Source organism: Oncorhynchus masou, chromosome 28 (assembly GCF_036934945.1).
Source record: "Oncorhynchus masou masou isolate Uvic2021 chromosome 28, UVic_Omas_1.1, whole genome shotgun sequence".
Taxonomy (NCBI): domain Eukaryota; kingdom Metazoa; phylum Chordata; class Actinopteri; order Salmoniformes; family Salmonidae; genus Oncorhynchus; species Oncorhynchus masou.
Window position 1 is genome coordinate 36,128,209 of NC_088239.1, and position 19,509 is coordinate 36,147,717.

Sequence of the window (19,509 nt, forward strand, 5' to 3'; positions counted from 1 at the left end):
TGAATAAATGCCTAATAGTAAACCATAGCCATATTTAGGTACAGGACAGAATCAGATCAGTTCTGTTCTACATAATTCATTTATTTTAGAGTGTTTGGTACAGTTGCACCCTCCTGAACCAACCTCTGACACACAAGCGCTCTCTTAACCTCGTTACTCAGAGGGTAGGGGTAGAGAAGAAATATTTAAAGCCATCATATAATGTAATGTATGTTTTTTGAGGCGGCAGCGGGCGCTCCTCTCCTTCCCGTCGCTGTGCCCCCGTGGCAGAGGAGGAACTTTTCAAACTGGATCCCTTCACCCCCTGACCTCATGCTGCATAGAGTGGAATAACAGCTGTGGGGCCACCACACACTCCTGCTCCTGAACCACCTTCTCCTGGGACGCTCGCTGCTAAAGCCACTCATACACGCATATTCTGTCACTCGCTCAAAGACAAACACTCGCTCACTCTCTCAAATATACCCAAACTTTTGCTCCCTCAAACATACGAGCACAAATGGAAAGACCGACAGTAGTACCTTTATGGTTTGAAGAACTGCAAAGGAGGCATAAACTTACCATAAGTGGGAAAGGCACTCATTCCTTCTCCCTAACGGCAAACTATTCAGTGGTAGGGTTCATTCACAGAGAGTGCTTAGGTGGCAAGAAGTTTTGATTAAAAAAATAACTTACATTATCTTGGCCTTGTGTACTCCGTTCACTGAACTTATCATTAAGGTTTGGGTTGGAAATGCCTAGTGCCAAATTGGCAATAAAGGATTATGAGCAGATCTGGAAATAAAGTTAAGGCTCTTGTCTCTTTCTTTCAGTCTCCACCGAGAAAACTAAAGACTTGTGTTTAAAATGGAATGTGCCTACTCTCTATCCAAATATTTGACATGTTAGTTCAACGAGTAGCCGGGAAGAGGTCCATCCATTTTACAGACTAACCACACCGCTGGCTCCTCTCTCCTCCAGACAACTGACTTGATGAGCAACGGTATGGACTGTTTAAATATGGACTGACTAGCAAGGATGCATCGTTGTTTTTGGACAGTTGACGGTAAAAGTTGAATCTTGAAATAACAAATGTCAGACTGTTCATTATCCACCACACATTTCAAAATACTGTTTTCATTTTGGTATAAAAGTCAATTTTGTGACACTGATTTAATGAAAAACATCTGAAAACATTTGATGTAACGTAAACAAACTAAAAGATGTATAGTCAGATGCTAGAAGTTAATATCTTCTTTCAGTACATTATTTGCAAAGGTTGGCATGGAGAGTAAATAAGTCCTTTCTTATCAAGAGCATCTGGTCACGGAAACATTTATACCCCATTTCACACAATCATGCCAATCCAAACCATACTGCGCCAGCTTCTATATTTTCGTCAGGACAGTTCCAGCTACCATAGCGGATGTCTAAACAGGCCAGCTCAGTACAGCTTGGCTCGGCTCATAAGTCCACTAATGTGATGTCTTTAAGGGTAGGACTTTAAGTGCGTGTTGCCCTTGGACTTATACCTCACCAGTGCCATCTAGTGGTGATGGTCTGCAAAACCGTGTGCAGAGTGCACAGTATGAGTGATCTACAAATCATTTTGCAACCCAATTGACTACTGATCGAGATAAGTGATTCTGCATCTTGCCTGGGCTCAGACTGATCCCCACAAACACAATGAATCTTCTCCTCTAGCTCTTCTTCCTCGTGGTGTTGATACTGTTGCCCGTCTTCTTCTCCTCCCTGTTCTTTAGAGACTCCAGCAGGCTCTTGATCCTCTTGCTGGCCGGTTCCCTCTTCCCCTTCTTACGATCCTTAACCTCGGCCGCCTGGGAGACGGAGTGCATGAGGAGCACAGCCAAGCCCCAGGGAGCATTGTTCCCGGTACCGGTCCCGTTACTGCCCAGGCTGTGCGGTACTTTGAACTCCCGCTGCTGCATCATCCAGGCGCTCTCCCGACTCAACGCCACAAAGTGCTCCGGCTGTGTTCTGTTAACGTGCTGACTGACGTTCAGCGCTGGCTTGAAGGGGTTCTGGATGCGAAGGGAGAGACCTCAGGTTTGTTCTGCTCTCTGCCCTGTGAGAGAGCGAGCAAAGAGAAGAGTGAGGGTGAACGTAAGAGATAAAAAGAGGGTGGGAGTGAGAAAGAGAGGGGTGACAAAACATAAAAACACACTGGCTTTATAAATGGTCCATCTATCTTAGGCGTTGTTGCTGTTATGTAGGCCACCTGGACCCAGTTATCTCATCTCTTCATTCGCTAGCAGGCTCTGTCCCAAATGGCGCTCTATTCCCTACTACTTTTAAATCAGGCTCCATAGGGCTCTGGTCAAAAGTAGTGCAGTGTGTAGGGAATAGGGTGCCATTTGGGACGCAAATAGTGTCAGCCTAGCTGTGGTGAACGGGCCTGGGGGCAGCACCAGCAGGGTAGACACAGGTTCAATCATCAATCATACCACAACATCACTAGCCTGGTCCAAGATCTGTTTCTGCCATCTTGCTAACTCTTTGGTGATTCCAGTGTCCTAGGCTAGACCATTGCTGCTTTGGAAAAGTAGTGCACTATATTGAATTGGGTTCCATTTGTGACTCTGTACTATTCTGTAACTGTCACACAGACAATAAAAACCTCGGTAAAAGATCTATCTCTAGAGCCCTCCAAGGTTCCATGCAAACAACAGATGCACCTGGGTTCAACTAGCATTTGTTCTCTTTTAAACGCTTTAGCTGCGCCTGATTGACCTTGCCTGACGCAATGGAAACAATGAAATAGTCCCAAAGGTGTAAACGCCTCAAATCTAAAACCCCAGGCAAGCTCAATTGTACCCCTCAAAGTATTTGAAATAAATCAAATACTATTTGAACCCAGGGCATGCATGGCATGCAATACCTAAATACTCTATCCCCTAAGCCGGGGGTTGTAAAAAGGCTGAATGGATGGAGAAACAGAGATGGAGCCTCCAGCTCCATGGGATGGAGAGATGACCATGGACCATAAAGCCATCAGTCAGGGCAGAGGGAGAGTGCCAGGAGAGAGAGGGAAAGGGGTAGAGAGAGGAGAGAGAGGGTAAGAGGGCAGGAGAGTGAGAGGGCCAGGGAGAGAGGTAGAGAGGGAGGGAGAGGGGCAGGAGAAGGAAAGAGAGAGGAAAAAGGTAAAGGTGCAGGAGAGCGAGAGGAGAGCGAGAGGGTAAGACTGCCAGGGAGAGGGAGGTAGAGAGGGAGGAGGACAGGAGAGGGCCAGCTCTGACTGCTGATAGCTACTTTGAGGAAAAATGTACTTACTATGACATGTGGTTGTCCCACATAGCTATCTTAAGATGAATGCACTAACTAAGACGTTCTGGATAAGAGCAACCTGCTAAATGACTACAATGTAAAATGGTAGGACACAGAAGACAGGGAATAGGAGAGTGTGGGAGAAGAGGGAGACGGGAGAGACGCAGTACACAGTAAAGATGATTAATGGTGGTTTCTCTACTGGTGAAAGATTATATGCAGAGGCCATGACCACAAGTCTTCCTACAGGCCTTCCTTTAATACTTCAGTCCTGACCCTGGGTTCTCTCTCACACACACACACACACACACACACACACACACACACACACACACACACACACACACACACACACACACACACACACACACACACACACACACACACACACACACACACACACACACACACACACACACACACACACACACACACACACACACACACACCTCACCCTGGGTTAACGTCCTTACAATATTTTTACTCTTAGGGGCCATGAGGAGATGATGTACAACAGAGGCCTGCATCCTAAATGGCACCCGATTCCCTATGGGCCCGGGTCAAAAGTAGCTCACTATATAGTAGGGATGTAACGATTACACATCAGCCTGCGATTCAAATGTTTAAGATAAGACTGCTTTGGTCCACAGACCCCAGATTATTTTTCAAACATGAATCGCCGATAAACTAACATGTTTTGCTCATATTACTTTCTTTCGACCTTGAGACAACACCTAATCCTTTGTGATAACTGATGCGTCTTTTCCTTCAGTGTCAAACTAAAAGCATGCAACTGTGTTGACAGTCATTGATTTATACTGAACACGGCTAAAATGTGGAGAAAAAAAGTTCACCAGAATCTTCCAAAACGGTCAAAACCCTTCGATTTTGAGATGGGGGTGAAATCCAAAATGGTGCTATATATTAATTGGTTATGTCATAGTTCATTTGTAAATGATGAATATTGATACATTGCTAGCTCAAACACTATCTGCTAAATGTACAAGTTAATTAGTGGGTGATGGTGATTTCAGAACCAAAGGCTACATAGTCCCCCTGAATCTGATAGTGGGGTGGTAAAATGCCTTGTCTCCCCCTATGGGTCAGATCAGGTACATACATAGTATACACCATAGACAAACATAATTTACACACACAAGTCAGCTCAGACCGATCCAGCTCAGAGGATTAGCTCATGAGCTCCATCAGCATCAGACTTATATTTAGAATGGAAAATGAGTGTGTTTATGCAACAAATGTTAGTGCATCGAATCATATCATATCGATTCATTCTCTAATCAAAGAGAATCGCACGGAATCATTTCAAACTAAAATGTATCGTTCCTGTATCATATCGGAGCCCATCTATCTAGATACATATTGAATCGTCTTGAAAGGGAAAGATGCACATCCCTACTAAACAGAGAATAGGGTGCCATTTGGGACAACCTTGGCCTGCAAAGGAATTAAATGAAAAACAAACTGGGTGAACTGTAACTAAATGAACACGTACGTGTCTAAGATTGAATAAACGTGTTGATTATGTTTTCTTATCGAGTGTGATGAACTGCTGATTGTGTTCATTGGAGATGGGTAGAGGGGAGGAGCAACTATCAATCACACAGTCCTCTAACAGCTGTAGTCTAAGCTGGCACGGAGAGACATTCGTGCGATGCTGGTGTGTGTGTGTGTGTGTTTGATCCACCAAAAACCCACTTTATTACCAACAGCTTCCCCTCTTGGCTCTCAGCCCTGCGACTAGGGAGAGCTAGCCAATGAAAGATCTCAAACGCCGTTAGCGAACTCTCCAATCTGGTTCTGATAGTATCTGCAGTCCTTTTTTCCCCGCCAATTATAAACTACGACCATGAAACAATGGCAATTATGCACAGGGGTGAAAGTGCTGCTGGATTCCCTTCTGAAAGGATTGGCAATTTACAGTTTACAGATAAAAGGGTTCCAGAGAAGGCTATTTCTGTTTAAAGCTCTCAGCGCAGCACCCTCATCTTGTGTCCAATCAACATAGAATGACTTGGCACTAATGAAATCAGAATGGGCTGTGTGTGCCTGTTACCTTTCTGCTGTGCATGGACATGCGGTCGAATGTGAAGGTTCCGTAGAACTCAAAGAACTCCTGCAGCAGTTGCTCTGAAAGGAATCCCAAAGAGTATGATAACAAATACCACATTTATAATGATCAATAAACCCGTTTTAATGTGGAAATAAAACGTATACAAAATATTAGTATGTATGCTCTGGTTAAGGGACAGGGGCTCAGACCTCAAGAGGCCGATAAACAAACTTGGGAACCACTGCACCTTCTTGCTCCATGTGTGAATTAATTGTAATGTCTGCATACCATGGTCATCTATGGCAGTGGTTCCCAACCTTTTTATAGGCCCATACCCCTTCAAATATTCAACCTCCAGCTGGTACCCCCTCTAGCACCAGGGTCAGCGCACTCTCAAATGTTGTTTTTTTGCCATCATTGTAAGCCTGCCACACACACACATACAATATATTTATTAAACATAAGAATGAATGTGAGTTGTGGTCACGACCCGGCTCGTGGGAAGTGACAAAGAGCTCTTATAGGACCAGGGAACAAATAATAATATATTCATAATCAATAATTTTGCTCTTTATTTAGCCATCTTACTTATAAAACCTTATTTGTTCATCAAAAATGGTGAATAACTCACCACAGGTTAATGAGAAGGGTGTACTTGAAATGATACACATAACTCTACAATGTTGGATTGTATTGGAAAGTCTCAGTCTTAAATCATTCTCTACACACAGTCTGTGCCTGTATTTCATTTTAGTGAGGACAGAGAATCCACTCTCACATAGTTACATGGTTGCAAAGGGCATCAGAGTCTTAACAGTGTAATTTGCCAAGGCAAGAAACTCTGAGTGCAGCCATATTCAGAAATCTGACAGTGGCTTCTGATTAAATTACATTTTCACAGAACTGCTTGTAGCAATTTCGATGAGGTTCTCTTGTTCAGCTATTGGTAAGTGGATTGGAGGCAGGGCATGAAAGGGATAACGAATCTAGTTGTTTGTGTCGTCCGTTTCAGGAAAGTAGCCCACTCCGATGCATCGCTATATCACATTTGACATTGTTCGTAAGCTGGAGTTCATTTGCACACAAAAAAATCATACAATGAAGGAAAGACCTGTGTGTTGTCCTTGTTAATGCAGACAGAAAATAGCTCCAACTTCTTAATCATAGCCTCAATTTTGTCCCGCACATTGAATATAGTTGGGGAGAGTCCCTGTTATCCTAGATTCAGATCATTCAGGTGAGAAAAAACATCACCCAGATAGGCCGGTCCGGTGGGAAACTCGTCATCATGCAAGCGGTCAGACAAGTGAAAATTATGGTCAGTAAAAAAAACTAAGTTTGTCTCAATTTTTTTTTCCCAATACTTTGCCCCTTGATAACCAGCGCACCTCTGTATGTTGTTAAAGTGTTACATGGTCGCTGCCCATATCATTGCATAATGCAGAAAATATACGAGACTTCAGGCACCTTGCTAAACTAAGTTAACCATTTTCACTGTAGTGTCCAAAACGTCTTTCAAGCTGTCTGGCATTCCCTTGGCAGCAAGAGCCTCTCGGTGGATGCTGCAGTCTACCCAAGTGGCGTCGGGAGCAACTACTTGCACGTGCGTTACCACTCCACTATGTCTCCCTGTCATGGCTTTTGCACCATCAGTACAGATACCAACACATCTTTACCACCAAAGTCCATTTGATGTCACAAAGCTGTACAGTATTTAAAAAATATCCTCTCATGTTGTCCTGGTTTCCAGAAGAGAATGTCTTCCTTAATTGACACCCCATAAATGTAACGGACATATGCCAGGAGCTGTGCCAGGTCCGCCACGTCTGTTGACTCATCCAGCTGTCACGCATATAACTCACTGGCTTGTATGCGAAGCAGTAATTGTTTCAAAACATCTCCTGCCATGTCACTGATGCGTTGTGAAACAGTGTTGTTTGATGAAGGAATTGTCTGTATAGTTTAGGTGGCCTTTTCTCCAAGCATTGTCCCAGCCATATCCATGGCAGCAGGAATAATAAAGTCCTCCACAAAAGTTTGGGGCTTGCCTGTCCTAGCCACTCGGTACCTTACCATAGAAGACGCTTCTAGCCTCTTCTTATTAATGGTATCTGTTGCTTTTATACGTTTTACTACTCGGAAGTCGTCTTTATTCTCGCACAAACTCTCCTGGCTTATTTTTCAAATCGTCATGTTTCGTTTCTAAATGTCTGCACAAGAGTGAAGGTTTCCCGCGAGAGAGTAACGGTTAATGTGATTGGATGTTCATTTTTTGACAAGGCTACCTGTATGTGACATTGTGTTGTTACTTCGCTGAACACTAGATGGTTTCATTTTATTTTTGGCAGTGAAACGAAGCTACTCAGGCGAGAGAGAAAAAAGTCACCCAAATGTATGGAAAATATAAATGTACTGTTTGAAAATGTGAAGATTTAAAAATATATATTATTATGAATTGTTTTGAATGGGATTCACTTTTTTATTTGGCGTACCACCGACGGCATTGCGCGTACACCAGTTTGGGAATACCTGATCTAAGGTAATTATTCAATTGGTCCAAAATAGATTCCCAACCATGTGGAGACCAACAATTATTCTCATCAGCAGCCTACACTTTAGCCTAATGCACCAAATGTATTTGCCTATCTTAAGGACATTATCAACAAATATTTAACTTATTGTCTTTTATCAACATTATATGGGAATAAGAAAACGTAGCCTATTTGCAAACAAAGTAGCAATTTTCATTCGCTATAGCAAAACATGCAACAAAGTCAATTCTGAGGATATGGCTTTTGCAAGCTCCAACATCTCTCTTGAAAAAGTTGCCAATCCCAAAATGCGTGCATTCATTAAAACATGTAAAGAACAGAGGAGCAGTCTGGTAATTAAAAATAAATATGCCAATCTGTTCTGAACATATTGTAGGAGCTGGGTGAAGACGTTAAAGTTGTTCTGGCTGATATATTCTTTTTCAGATGGCTGTCTATCCTGTCTTTCCGTTTATAATGTAATGCTAAATTGCAGAATATATTGTTGTCTGCAAAGAACGTCCAAGTGGGGTATTGGCACACTGTTTTTTCAAGCATAATTTCAATATTGTGTATTTGACCCATTTTTATAACCTCTGATGATCAGGGATTGAGAAAAGTGAAGAATCACTGATCTACAAATACTATTCCCTGCCAAATAATAGGCTTTGTGCAATAAAGATTCATATTCATATTCATTTCGGCGATTCCCCCCCCCCCACAAAACACTCATGCACAACCAGACATTGAAAGATTAGAGACCGCTTGTGTCAATTAGAGACCGCTTGTGTCATTTTCTAAGATTTTCTGCCTGCAGCAAACCTAGTGGTTAATGCTGGAAATACCAGACAAAGACAACAAAACCCACAAAAAAAACTCCCAAAACGTGGCCCTAGCTAAGGGCCCACCTAATGTCTCCATGTTGTCCTGCACTTGTATTTTAGTGAAGTCGCTGACAAACGTGCAGTCGGTTCCCCCGATGACACTCTTCTCCAGAGGGCCTTGTAGGAGAGGGGGGGGGTCAGAGGGGGAACATAATGTTAATGACATGGTACACACATACACTACACACAAGGTAAATGACTTGTATTCAGACCCCTTCCCCTTTTCCACATGTTGTTACGTTACAGCCTTATTCTAAAATGGATGAAAAAATAAATAAATCCTCAATCTACACACAATACCCCATAATGACAAAGTGAAAACAGGTTTTTAGACATTTTTGCAAATGTAAAAAAACTGAATGTAAATATCACATTTTCACAAGTATTCAGACCCTTTACTCAGTACTTTGTTGAAGCACCTTAGGCAGTGATTACAGCCGAGTCTTCTTGGGTATGACGCTACAAGCTTACGTAACGTAACATAACGTAGTAAAAGTCAAGGGGTCTGAATACTTTCCAAATGCACTGTAGCTCGGGCCTTGTAGGGGAAAGAGGGGAGCACAAGGTAGATTACATACAACATATGTTTATGTACACAGCGATGATGTCCATAAACAAAACAAAGATGGATGGTGTCACAAAAAACAGACAAGCAAAGAGAGAGAGGGAGAAGATAGAGAGATTTCAAACAAAACTGGGATGGATAGAGCAAAAAAAGAGGAAGAGGTCAAATAAGAGAGTGAGGGCGATTACAAACTGGAAAAGGTGAGCGAGAGGTAGAGGGAGGGAACATAAAGGAGGAAGAGACAGTAAACAGAGTAGAGCTGGGGGATATGGACAAAATACATATTGTAATAAATTGCCTGAATTGATGTGATAATGATAAATAGAACAATATGTTTATAACATTAATGTGCACAATATTCTAAAAAAAGTATCCTTTAATCTTCCCATAGTGTCCAATTTTACAAATTTTACAGCGAAAACACAACATATATTTATGTTGGATCACCACCAAATCCAAAAAAACACAGCCATTTTTCCCAGCCAAAGATAGTCACAAACCTTTGATAATCTTCATCTCATATACACATATGACATCCTGTTACACAATAGATTTATGTTTTGTTCGATAATATGCATATTTATATCCACAAATCTCGGTTTACATTGATGCCATGTTCAGAAATGCCTCCAAAATATCCGGAGTAATTACAGAGAGCTTCGCCAGATAACAGAAATACTCATCATAAACTTTGACGAAGATTCATGTTTTACATATAATTAAAGATACACTGTTTCTTTAACCTCTTGGAACTCCCCATCCCGGATCCGGGATCGTGACTAAAGCCTCAGGCTCATTAGCATAACGCAACGTTAACGATTTCTGAAAATCGCAAATAAAATTAAAATAATGCGTCTGCTCTCAAGCTTAGCCTTTTCTCAACAACACTGTCATCTCAGATTTTCAAAATATGCTTTTGAACCATAGAAATTGACTAATTTGTGTAAGAGTATGCAAAGCTAGCATAGCATTTTGAGTAGCATTTAGCACGCAACATTTTCACAAAAACCAGATAACCAAATAAATAAAATCATTTACCTTTGAAGAGCTTCTGATGTTTTCAATGAGGAGACTCTCAGTTACATACCAAATGTGCAGTTTTTCCTGAAAGCGTCTGTGTGTAGGAGAAATCGTTCCGTTTTCTACATTGCGTCTGGCTACCGAAACGACCCGAAAATTCAGTCACCTACAACGTAAAACTTTTTCCGGATTAACTACATAATATCGACCGAAACATGGCAAACGTTGTTTGGAATCAATCCTCAAGGTGTTTTTTCACATATCTCTTCATTGATATGCAGTTCGTTCCTCTCTGTATCCCATGGAAAAATACTGGCAGCTGAGTTTTGCGCACCAATTTCGGCGCAGGACACCGGGCGGACACCTGGTAAATGTGGTCAATCTTCCAATGATCTGCCTACAAATACGTCACAATGCTGCAGACACCTTGGGGAAACGACAGAAAGGGCAGGCTCATTCCTCTCGCATTCACAGCCATATAAGGAGACAATGGAAAACAGAGCCTCAAAAATCCTGCTCATTTCCTGGATGCCGTCTCATCTTGGTTTTGCCTGAAGTTCACGTTCTAGGGCACGCACAGAAAATATCTTGGTAGTTCTGGACACGTCAGAGTGTTTTCTTTCGAAAGCTATCAATTATATGCATAGTCGAGCATCTTTTTGTGACAAAATATCTTGTTTAAAACGGGAACGTTTTTCATCCAAAAATGAAATAGCGCCCCCAGAGCATCAACCGGTTAATGCAACTGCTGTGTCAGATTTTTTTTAAACGTTATGAAAAAAGCATACCATGCAATAATCTAAAACGGCGCTAAGACATAAATATATTTCTCCGCCATGTTGGAGTCAACAGAAATACGAAATTACATCATAAATATTCCCTTAACTTTGATGATCTTTCATCAGAATGCAGTGCAAGGAGTCCTAGTTCCACAATAAATCGTTGTTTTGTTCCATAATGTCCATTACTAGTGTCCAATTAGCTGCTTTTGCTAGCACTGTCAATGTCGAAAAGCTGGTGCTGGACGAAAACTTCAAAAAGTTATATTCCAGGTCGAATAAACTGGTCAAACTAAGTAGAGAATCAATCTTCAGGATGTTATTGTCATATATATGCAATAACGTTCCAACCGGAGCATTCCTTTTTGTCTACAGAGTCATGGAACGCAGGCGATATCAACAGTAATGTGCGCAACCAGGAACTGGCATTCTGACAGATCACTGACTCAATCCCCTCCCATCCGGTCATACATCACACTAGAGGCTTCATTCCACATTCTACTGACTGTTGACATCTAGTGGAAGGCATAGGAAATGCAAACATATCCATATCTAGTTTGGATGTGAATAGGCGATGACTTGAAATTCAACCAGACCCAGAATTTCCACTTCCTGTTTGGAAATTTGCCTGCCCTATGAGTTCTGTTATACTCACAGACATAATTCAAACAGTTTTAGAAACTTCAGAGTGTTTTCTATCCAATAGTAAAAATAATATGCATATATTAGCATCTAGGACAGAGTAGGATGCAGTTCACTATGGGCACGCAATTCATCCAAAGTGAAAATGCTGCCCCCTATCCCTAACAGGTTTTAAACTGCTACTACTAAACTCAGCAAAAAAAGAAACGTCCTCTCGCTGTCAACTGCGTTTATTTTCAGCAAAGTTAATGTGTAAATATTTGTATGAACATAAGATTCAACAACTGAGACATAAACTGAACAAGTTCCACAGACATGTGACTAACAGAAATTGAATAATGTGTCCCTGAACAAAGGTGGGGGTCAAAATCAAAAGTAACAGTCAGCATCTGGTGTGGCCACCAGCTGCATTTTAAGTACTGCAGTGCAGCTCCTCCTCATGGACTGCACCGGATTTGCCAGTTCTTGCTGTGAGATGTTACCCAACTCTTCCACCAAGGCACCCGCAAGTTTCTGGGGGGAATGGCCCTAGCCCTCCCCATTCCGATCCAACAGGTCCCAGACGTACTCAATGGGATTGAGATCCGGGCTCTTCGCTGGCCATGGCAGAACACTGACATTCCTGTTTTGCAGGAAATCACGCACAGAACGAGCAGTATGGCTGGTGGCAATGTCATGCTGGAGGGCCATGTCAGGATGAGCCTGCAGGAAGGGTATCACATGAGGGAGGAGGATGGCTTCCCTGTAACGCACAGCATTGAGATTGCCTGCAATGACAACAAGCTCAGTCCGATGAGGCTGTGACATACCGCCCCAGGCCATGACGGACCCTCCACCTCTAAATTGATCCCGCTCCAGAGTACAGGCCTCAGTGTAACGCTCATTCCTTCGACGATAAATGCGAATCCGCTCATCACCCCTGGTGAGAAAAACCGAGACTCGTCAGTGAAGAGCACTTTTTGCCAGTCCTGTCTGGTCCAGCGACGGTGGGTTTGTGCCCATAGGCTACGTTGTTGCCGGTGATGTCTGGTGAGGACCTGCCTTACAACAGGCCTATAAGCCCCCAGTACAGCCTCTCTCAGCCTATTGCGGACAGTCTGAGCACTCATGGAGGGATTGTGCATTCCTGATGTAACTCGGGCAGTTGTTGTTGCCATTCTGTACCTGTCCCGAAGGTGTGATGTTCGGATATACCGATCCTGTGCAGGTGTTGTTATACGTGGACGATCAGCTGTCCGTCCTGTCTCCCTGTAGCGCTGTCTTAGGCGTCTCACAGTATGGACATTGCAATTTATTGCCCTGGCCAAATCTGCAGTCCATGCCTCCTTCACGCAGATGAGCAGGGAACCTGGTCATCTTTCTTTTGGTGTTTTTCAGAGTCAGTAGAAAGGCCTCTTTAGTGTCCTAAGTTTTCATAACTGTGACCTTAATTGCCTACCGTCTGTAAGCTGTTTGTGTCTTAATGACCGTTCCACAGGTGCATGTTCATTAATTGTTTATGGTTCATTGAACAAGCATGGGAAACGGTGTTTAAAGACATTATAATGAAGAGCTGTGACGTTATTTGGATTTTTTAAAATATCTTTGAAAGGCAGGGTCCTGAAAAAGGGACGTTTCTTTTTTTGCTGAGTTTAGTTTGATGGTTGTAGCCATCAATTGTGCCATTACGAATCACCCATATTAACAAACGTATTTCATGTCAAAATTATCGCAGGCATTTCAAACACATTTCTGTAGTATAGACTACTTCTCAAAAATGAACAATATCAGCAACATTCTTGCGATAAGTGATCGCTCTGGATCATTTTCAGCTTATCGTCCCAGCTCTAATAGAGGGAGCCAATACAGTTCATCATGAGGAAAAGAGAGCGAGAGAGAGAGAGAAAAAGTGAGAGTCCTGAACAGAATCCTTGACCATGTCAGCTGAGGGTAGTAGAAGAGATTGGTTGTGTGTGTATGTGTGTGTGTGTGCACAAGGTTAAATAGTGCTAGGAGGGTCAAAGCCCTCTGCCAGAGTGATAGGGCCTTTATTGTGATGAAGGCCCTATGATGCCTGGGATAGTGTCTCTGTCTGGGCTAAGATGGTGGGAGGGGGGATAGATTGCTTTTGGAATGCAATTATTTGAGAGCCAAGGTGACAAGGGAAGCAGGAGTACGAGCGGTGGGAAGAGAAGCATGACTGGACTACACCAACACAGATATTTTTGTTGCCAATTAGGATCAGCAATCAGATCTATTCAATAAATAATAATTTAATAACCCAATTGCCACTCGCTCAGTGGTCCATTGCTACCGGCTGAACATTTCCAAATTTCTGAATAAAACTAGGAAGTGTAGCAATGCAAGACTACTACCTGCCAGCTCTTTGAGATGATACTGATAGTATAGATTGTTGTTAAAAGAAGTTGCTGCTCAGTGCTCCATTTTTCGCTAACTGCTTTGAGGCAGTCCATGGTGGGCAGTATGGGCTTGCTTGTGGGTGTGGGTGTGTGCGTCTGTGTCTACCTGCTAGTTCCTTGAGGTGGTCCAGGGTGAGAAGTATAGGAACAGTCCTCCTTTGCAGGAAGAACAGGACCGTGACAGTGAGAGAGAAATTGGTGATCCAGGCATAGAGCTGGTGATACTGTGGGCCCAGGCAGGCCCAGCACTGAACACTGAACACCAAGCAACGCACCCGCCGATCCAGCCGCCCATACAGGTACAGAAACTCAGAGCTCTTCATCGCCACCCTGCGGACACATACAGAATGACAGTCAAGACACAGTGCAGTACGCATTCACTGTAGCTGAAACACTTGATACAATCTGGGATTTTTGAATTGATGTTTCTGACACATTCATTTCTATCACCATTCCTAAGCATTTAATATGATGATGATACACAAAGAATGGTAGTCAAGACAACATATAGGATATTAAAGCAGAATAACCTCATTATCTGAGAGACTTGATACTGTCTGGGACTTTTGAATTGAACAACATTTATAACATGCTAGAAGCAGAGAAAATGGAAAAAGTCAGTGGCACACACTATCCACCAGGGGGCAACATTTAGCTGGACATCGTAATTCTCACTTACAAAATACACCTCTGTTTTGCAAGGATGACAAACTGTGTATAACCATACTCTTCAATGTTTTTAACATAAACACACAGTCAGGGTGTCTCCACTCTACCCTACTCGATTTCATTACAAACTGAGGCGTGGATGTGTTTGTTTCTAATCATTAGCAGGTGTGTGTATCTGGCTGCTTCATTCTCAGGCTAAATTTAGAGACCACAGAAACCCTTAGTCCCAAGGAAAGAAGAAGTGAAACACATGACCCATCGATCTTCTGCGCTCTCTCCCTTTCTCTCCTGCTCTCTCTCCTACGCAACTCGAGTTTCAGTTTGCTTTGTGCAACACCAGTAGGTTTTGAAAGGCAACAGAGTTTCTATGACGCATTAGAGCAAAATGACAAACAGCAACTGACATTTAAACGGTGACTATTAGTTATGTGGACAGGTGAACTTTAAACAACTTCAACAATTCAAAATCCTAATAAATTGGTCACTTATATAGAAGTAGAACTAGGCAGGCAGAAGTATGTTTGTAGGCTTTAATGATTCACAATTGTTTAACAGGAACAGGTCAAGCTTTATAGAAGGCTTTCTGATATAATCATACTGATGATGTATTTGAGACGAATTACACCAATAAAGGAGTTTGCTCAATGACTCTTCAATGTGTGTGTGTGTGTGTGTGTCTGCGTGCTACCGTGCATGCGTGCGTGTCTGTCAGCATGTGTGTATCTGTGGAAACAAGTCCATATGTGTGTCTTTGTCTTACCTATTGTTGGCTGTGAGGTCACACTGGAACCCCAATGGTCGGTGGGTGAAGCGGACCAGGGGACAGCGAGCGTTGAGGATCTTCTGCGCCCCGACACAGCCGGCTCCCAAACTGGTCTACACACTCCCCAATCACAGACAGGATACTCTGGGTCGCCGCCCGCTCAGACGCAGACCTCTTTGTCTGGTACCTGCTTTTGGCCGGGCAGATGGGACAAGACCATTTATTGAACAGCATTTTTAATTACGGAAACATAGGCTCTAAATGCATAGGATCACAGTGAGTATGCGAGTGAAGATGGCGGGACAAGGCTGAAAAAGATATGCCGACGGCGTATACACGAAAATACACGAAAGTGCATAACCCTGCATCTTTCAATCTCCTAGGCCTTTGAGTACATTTTTGGAAGTCAGAGTGGCACTCAACATTCACATAGAAAAGATACAACTTTGACAAGCTCTGCAAGCGCTCTTCATACACGAGGGTCTTACATTTCTACTGAACAGCCTTGTCTACAGAAGAGGAAGTGGTGATTTGTGGCACTGCGTGCATCTCTCACCTCTTTTTTTATCAGCCTGTTGTTTACCCAGAGAGTGAGAGAGAGAGAGAGAGAGAGAGAGAGAGAGAGGGAGAGATAGAGAGACTGATAAGGACCTCAGGCTCAGTGGGCTTCCCCCTCGTCTCCCTCTCTGAACAAATGTTCTACAGCACAACAACAGAGTGACAGTAGTGGTCTGGTTTAACAAGTTGCTTGATCTCCTCTCGTACATGAGTTCTTGTAAAGATGTAAACAAAAGGACATGTAATTAAAAGGAGAGTGTATGCAGCAGAAACACGAGACCAATCTCTCAACAGCTGTTTTATGATATGTAAACAACCCTAGGTCAAAATTGGTAATTAAAGGAAGAGACCCCTTGGAGTGAGTTTCCTAAAGCTTTGTAGGACTAGGCATATATTGTCCATATGATCAGTGCTATAAAGCTCTTGGGAAACACCCCTAAAATGATTCTATCTTAACCCTTCAGACTTGTGGAAATTGTCAAATATGGGTTGGGAAAATATGGGTTGGGAACTATAAAAACATATGCATGACCATGGTAGCAATTGAAAGAGAACCAAAGGTGACAACAGTTCACCTGACAAGACTGAATCCAAACATTACACTGTTATGTGTAATCCAAACATTACACTGTTATGTGTAATCCAAACATTACACTGTTATGTGTAATCCAAACATTACACTGTTATGTTATGTGCATTTTACATTTACTGTACTTTTCGCAGCATTTGTCAATAACGAAATCTGAAAATACTCTGGATTTATTCAGTAATATAATAAGAATATTCATGGTAATGTTGGGGTAGGTGTAACATAAGAAAAAAATATTACAAGGCTTTTAATGAGAGGTCTAACTGGTGTCTCCAAGTGGCCACACGCCTCTCCAAACTGTGACAGTTCCTACGTAATTTCCATACACGTTTATGACTCAAGGAAAGAGCCTTCAACAATAAGGTGCTTTGCATGTGAGGAACTGAAGCAAGCACACTTGTCGTTTTTTGTTTGGAACACATCTCTGCCACACCATCACAAAATTACTGTTGTTGTTTATGCAATCCAAAAACTCTCCATTATAAAATGGAAATCTGGATCAGATTGAGCATCATTTGAAAGCTTGTTGTATTACCAGCTACGTTATATAAAAAAACAATTTTACAGTGTTAGGCTTTCACAAGGCTCTTCACACAGATGTGGGTCATCCTTGTAACTGTACATCAAACATAGTGATCATATGTATCATTGTTGATATTGTTAAATGACAGTTTTCAAATGCACATTTGGACTGATGCACGTGCGGTTTGCTTTTACAACATCAAAGTGGTATTTATTATAATCTTCAACGTCTCATCCTTCATGTCTCATCCTCACTCAGAGAACAAAATATTTCCAAAAGTAGCATATTTTTGTTGTGCATGGAACACACGTTTCGAACGGCTGTCAGTTGAATCCCATACAGCGCTATAAAGGGACGTTATATATACAGTATGTTACAGTATAGCCAGTAAGTTCCAATTTAGGCACTTATCAGTGACCAAGAATTGTAGGAGATTAACTTAAAAACTCTCTCCACTGTCAAGAGGGGGGCCGCTAAAATGTTTTGCTTCACTTACGGCCCCCCAAAAGACTAGGGCTGGCTCTGACTGTGGCCCCTCATGATGAGTTCAGATTTTCTGTGGCCACCACCCCCATCAATGTTGCCCACCCCTTGTATAAAGGGTTAAAATGTCCTTCTCCTTTAGATTCCTACCTGGACTTAGTTCAATAACAAAACTGTTTTTGTTTTCCGTTGCAAGACCTTTTGCTACGTTGTGCCCTACTGAACATGACCCTGATGTGGTTCCTCCATCCCCATCCTCACCTTAAGATTCCTTCCATTGATGTCATCCAGGTCGTGAAACATGTCTAGTTCACAGCCCAGCTTCCGGAAGCTGTTCATGGAGGAGGGCAGAATGTTGCATTCTGGGAAATATGCAGCAGCTATGTCGTTCAGCAGCGAGCAGACCAGGAAGCGCAGACATTCTCTTCTGTTAGCTGGTATGTCTCTGTAAGGGAGGTGATTTGTTGGTCTGAGATAAAGAGAAGACAGACACAGCGTTCTCATTGGAATGAAAAATATTTGTGCTTAAAGCAAGGGATCTCTTGAAATCTCTATAATTTATATTCAACTTTGTCTTGGTATAAATGTTTGTGACCTAAATTAGCAATAAAGCTGACATTGTACCTATGTGTGTTCCCAGGGACATCATATATGTTGCTATGTTAATCTGCATTCTAGCAATCTTAATTTAGTCAGTTAGACAACTTCAGACAGCCTAGTATTTTAGAAACGAGTCCATGTCGACTTACACTGTCCTCTTTGGACAATCTCTGTATGAGGTCGTTGATGAGGATGGTTGTCTGTGGTTGGCACTGACTGGCAGACTAGCGGTTAGACAGGTCTACAGGACCCGTTTTTTTGAGGGACAGCAATCTGGACTCGAAAGGCACTGTAGCTTCATAGTCGATGCTGGGTATAATGTTCATTTCATGTAGTGAAGTGAGGCTCTCCTTGCTGGTAAACTCCACCAGTTATCTTTGACAACCTCCTTTCAATAATCATTAAAGATAGAGCTTTTTTTAAATGTTAGTTAGATTTTATTTTTTGTTTGACACAGATGAAAAAATAATACAATAATTAATATTGAGGACAATTGACATTATAGATTGTTGTTCTTACATAATCGTACACATTTTTGCACATTTAGCAGAATGTGTTCATAAATATATAAAATATACTTTGCAAGCGTTCTTAAAATTATGTACACATTATATGGTCGATTAGTCCAGCTGTATACAGTATATTTGATGTAGCAACTTCCTTCCATTTTCAGAAAAACTGTTTTTTTGGCAACTGCTAGGGCCAGGGTTACACTTGTTTTTGTGGCTGTTCAGTCCAAAACCTCCAGATGTTTTTCACAATCCCATACCATATGTAGATAAGTCCCCTCTTCAGATGAACATCTGCAGCAGCAGGCGTCTGTGGGCTTCAGACCGACCCTGTGAAGCTTACTAGGAGTCGAATGGTAAAGGTGTATCGTTTTCGATTGTGTTAGCTTTAGAGACATCTGCCGAAAACCTCATTCCATTCTGCCTTGGTGATTTCACGGCCTGGAGTCAGATGATATTACTCCAAGGTTCACTCTATAGACTCCAGGAGTTTTATTTGATAGATGGTGGGAAAACGATTGGAACCATTTCCCTGTTTGACCGCTAGGTTTTATGGGTATTATGACACCTGCACTGTGGGGCTGTATGGAGCCTGAATTGCTTAGAAATAGTTCCATTGGCGGTAACTGTGGCACTGGCCCCCGAAATACAGGGTTTTGA

The 19,509-nt window shown here is 42.3% G+C and overlaps 1 pseudogene; it reads right to left on the bottom strand.

Annotated features, from left to right (window-relative positions):
- Positions 1-1,194: 1,194 nt before the first annotated feature.
- On the bottom strand, positions 1,195-18,386 carry LOC135516977 (poly(A) RNA polymerase, mitochondrial-like; annotated as a pseudogene).
- Positions 18,387-19,509: the final 1,123 nt, after the last annotated feature.